The sequence below is a fragment of the Leptonychotes weddellii genome, chromosome 13, assembly GCF_054177405.1.
Source record: "Leptonychotes weddellii isolate Sample4059 chromosome 13, ASM5417740v2, whole genome shotgun sequence".
In the NCBI taxonomy this organism is placed as follows: Eukaryota; Metazoa; Chordata; class Mammalia; order Carnivora; family Phocidae; genus Leptonychotes; species Leptonychotes weddellii.
Window position 1 is genome coordinate 56,541,322 of NC_138381.1, and position 4,664 is coordinate 56,545,985.

Genomic DNA, 4,664 nt, shown 5'->3' on the forward strand with positions numbered 1-4,664 from the left:
CGGGGACGCTCTTTTTTATTCAGGCACAGATGTGCCAAAAGCACCGTGAAAGGAGTGTGGGAAGTATGTGTGCAGATGAGTGCACAAGGCTCAGCCCTCGCTCCTGTAGGGAACATCTTTCCTGGCTCATGCAATTTCTATAGAGTGTGCTGTATCAGAATATCAGGGCGGAGAGCCTGCAAAGATCACATCTAGCAGCAGATGACCAACCAAAGGCCACTGAGGGTCACCTGGTCACCTGCCTGTGGTCGCACAATAGTAGTAGCAGTTCCGGAACTAGAGCCCACACCTGCTTTGCCCAGCGGTCAGTTGTTTTCTGAGGCACCATCTGAAGATGTGTTTTGCATGCAGATGGCTCAGCTGCATAAAAGAGGTTTGTCAGGGAAGCGAAAGCCTTTGGCATTCTGTGTAAGCATTCCCACAGTGTAATCGATACCCTGTATGCTTCCGGTTGCTCACTGGTAATTTTAAGAAATTAATAGTCCACCGTGAATACCACAGTGTGCAATTATTTGCACAATGGCTTCACAATCTAGTATCGTCCAAAAATATGTTTAAGAAGAAACACTGCTCACTTTCAAATGAAATCTCTTTTTCAGTATTAACCAAGAACCCTTGCAGACTGCCCTTTCAACATCTGTGTAGCCTCACCATCTAACAATAGAGCTGGCTTTTGCTATGGGTAGTACCACCCAAATCTCTCCATTTTGGCAATTATGCCTGTGACCCCAAGTACCCTTCACACCAAACATATAAATTCTTAGTATTAATTAGTATTGCTCCCTAAATTACCATTCCCCCCAAAAGGGGGGGGGCTTTTGGAGGGTCAAAACTAAAAATTTGCATCCTAGAAAAAATAATTTCAAGAAAATTGTGGTTAAACAAAATGATAGGATTCTTAATAAGTCCAGACCTCGCTGTGTGTCTGTACTTGTAATGGAACTGAACATTCTTTTTTTTTAATTTTATTTTTATTCTTTAAAGATTTTATTTATTTATTTGACAGAGAGAAACACAGCGAGAGAGGGAACACAAGCAGGGGGAGCAGGAGAGGGAGAAGCAGGCTTCCCGTGGAGCAGGGAGCCAGATGCAGAGCTCGATCTTAGGACGCTGAGATCATGACCTGAGCCGAAGGCAGATGCTTAATGACTGAGCCACCCAGGCGCCCAGGAACTGAACATTCTGATTTGAGAAGGATTCTAGTATTCTCAGCACTGGTCAGTGACTTGCATATATATATTTATAAATTTTATATATTTTATATATTTTTTGTATATAAATTTTGTACCTATCAGCAGGTCAAAAACTTGGATAATGCTGTGGTGGAGGGGTATGAGGAGGGCAATTTGATGATATTTATGCATGTATACTTTAGTGTTCTGCCTAAGGTATCTATTCTGCAGTTATTCTTGCAGACCTTCATCCTACAAATAAAATTCCAAGGAAAACTAGCAGCTCATGGTAAAAATGATAGATAGATAGATAGATAGACAGACAGACAGATAGCCAGCCAGCCAGCCAGCCAAAAAACCACTCAGGGAAACGAGCCACCACAAGAAAGAACCAGGAAGACCAAGAAGCAGATACAGACTCACGGAGGTTGAGAAAATGAAATTATTACAAACAACTTTTAAATTACTATATTCAATATGTTAAGAGAGTTAAGCTACAGCTTAAAAATACATGTGGGAAAATACATGCAGGAAACCTGAAACTATAAAGAATGACCCAAACAGGTTTGAAAAAGAACCAAATGGAAATTCTAGAAATGCCAAATGTAATAGAGTACAGTAAAGCCTTGGCACAATATTGTAAGTGGGCCCAAAATTATCTAATCATGCTGTGAGGTAAATAAAATGAGAATAGAGGCAGGATAAGGATGGGAACTGTCAGTCAGAAACCAGTCAGGAGACAGAAATCACGCTAATTATTTGAACAGAGGAAATTGAATTAAAAAAAAAAAAAGGTTAACATGAAATACCATTATTAACCAAATAGCTGGAAGGGTAAAACAGGAACCCCAAGTTATCATGGAGGTACAAGTGTAGGCATTAGCTACCACTCGTGGAGCTCAAAGATAAATAGGACCTGAAAATATTCCCACTTAGAGGAGGGCCTCTGTAGAGCTGGAAGTCAGGCCTCTGGGGAGACAGATTGATTGGCCAGCTAGGGCCAGGGTCTCTAAGCCTAGAGGAGGGGTCTCTATAGGACTTGTATGTACACTGCTAGTGAGGGTCAGTGGAGCTGGCAGCCAGAGCTCTGAGAAGGAGATGCCCTGAGGCTGGTTCTGCAAGTCTTTGAAAAACTTCAGACTGGATTCAGCCTCTTCTGTGGGAAGAATCTGCTCTTGAAGAAGTATAGCTGAGGTAATGCTCACAGAAACAGATCCTGTAGTCACTCTCCAGTGTCCTTACAGGTAGAGTCTAATGGAATATTTGCCAGCACAGAAATATTTGCTTCCAGAGTCTCAGCCCTAGCACCACAAGGCAGTTTATATGAGGGGAAGGGAAGATAGAGCTGAAAGACAAAACTTAATCACTGGCACAGGAAACATGTTATATCCAAATTAAAATTCCCATGAGGCTGTCAGATAAGTGAAATTAAAAAGCCCACGGAGGACTTCTGTTTCCAGGAAGCATCAGAGAACTAACAAGGGAATGAATAATGATGAAGCCAGTATCCAAGGAAATGAGAGGTTGGCCTGGCATTTGGGATGCTTTTTCCTGAGACGGATCTGCCAAGTCTAGAAGAATGGCTGAGAAGCTAGGACTCTGTGCAGCATTTTTTATCACACTCATGCCCTAGGTGGACAAAGTTTAAGACGGGGAACCACCAAGGAGGTACCCTAATGTATTGTTTGGGGACCACAAATTGTTGGGATGCCATTCAAATCATTTCAGTCCTTGCCAGGGGCAAACATAAATTCTCTTGGGAGAGAGTTAACCTCATAATGGGCCTCACATAGTTTCTACCATTGTTCATAGGCAGTGATCATGCTCAATCAGAAATAGGCATCCAAGGAGATAAGATAAATGATTGTAAAACAAGAGAAATAACAGAAAAACAGATCTATAGAGAATCGAGGTAATGCAGTTTTCCCAAAGACTTTATAAGGGCTATGCTTAATATGGTTAAGAGGATGAAAGACAAGATTGAGAATTTTATCAGACCTGTGAACTATAAGAAAAGAACCAAATGGAAATCCTGTAACTGAAAAATAACTGAAGTAAAAAATTCAATGGATAGTGTTTGTTAGCAAGTTATACATAGCTGAAAAGAGGAAACTAATAAAGCTAGAGTTAGGTCAGAGGAATATATCCAAATTAAAGCACAGAGAGAATAGGGTAGAAAATACGGAATATAGACAAATGTAGAGGATAGAGTACCAAGGTCTACCATACATGTAATTGGAGTCCTTGAAGTGGAGAGGATGAGGCAGAAGCAATGTCTGAAGAAATAATGGCTTAGAGTTTTTTTGAAAATTGATGCAATAGATCAAGCCTCAGGCTCCAGAATTATTACAGACTTCAATCAGAATTTGTAAAAAGCAAACCACACTTAGGCATGTCATAGTAAAACTGCTGAAAACTTAAAAAACAAAAAAACCTTAAAAACTGCCAGAGTGAAAAGACAGACTACTTTATCTAAGGAGCAGTAATTTAGCTGAGAACTGACTTCTCAAACAATAGAAACCAGAACACAGAAGAGTCATACTTCCAAAGTGTGAAGAAGAAAAAAAAAAGTCCTGCTAACCTAGATTTTATATTTGAAAAAAAAAAATCCCTTAGGAATGTAAGGGAAATGATATTTGCAGACAAATGAGATCTGGGGAAATTCATTACCAGTAGACCTGAACCCCCCCAAACCAAAAACACTACTAGATTTTCTTCAGGCAAAAAAAATAAAATGATCTCAAATGGTGAATCAGAGATAGAGGAAGAATAAAATTCAAGAAGAATGTGTTGGTAAATCTAAATGAGAGTTGACTGCATAGCAAAAAATAATAATGCCTTCTGGGATGAAAAAAATATCAGAATTAAAATATATGAGAACCATAGTATGCAACTCAGGAGTGGAATAAATGGATTTAAGGTATTCTCAGATCAAAATCCAAGTATCATCTGAGGAAAGTGTACAGAGAGGTTAGATTTGTTACGTCTTAATTCTCTGCAATAGGATTCATCCATACTCTTGCCGAGCTTTTGTCATGAACTAAAGATGCTTCTTCACCCCTTGGTTTCACACTTGGCCCTGTGACTTTCTTTGGCTGACTGGATGTTAGCAGGCATGATAGAAACAGAGGTTTAAATGTCCTCCCTTGTTTGGCTTGCACTCTTGCACTCCTGCTGCATCCATGAGTACAACATGTCCCTAGGAGCCCCAGGCTTTTCAGCTTGAAGCTCAGAATGGAGCATGTAGAGAAGAGCCAACCCCAGTCTGAAGCCTAGATGCAAGATTAGTCAAAATCATCCAAACCCCAACCAACCCACAGACCTAGAGTGAGATGTAATTTAAAAAAATTACTAGAACTCATACAGCAATTCGGTAATGTGGCAGGATACAAAATCAATGCACAGAAATCAGTTGCTTTCTTATACACTAACAATGCAACTGTAGAAAGAGAAATTAGAGAAACGATTCCATTTACAATAGCACCAAAAACC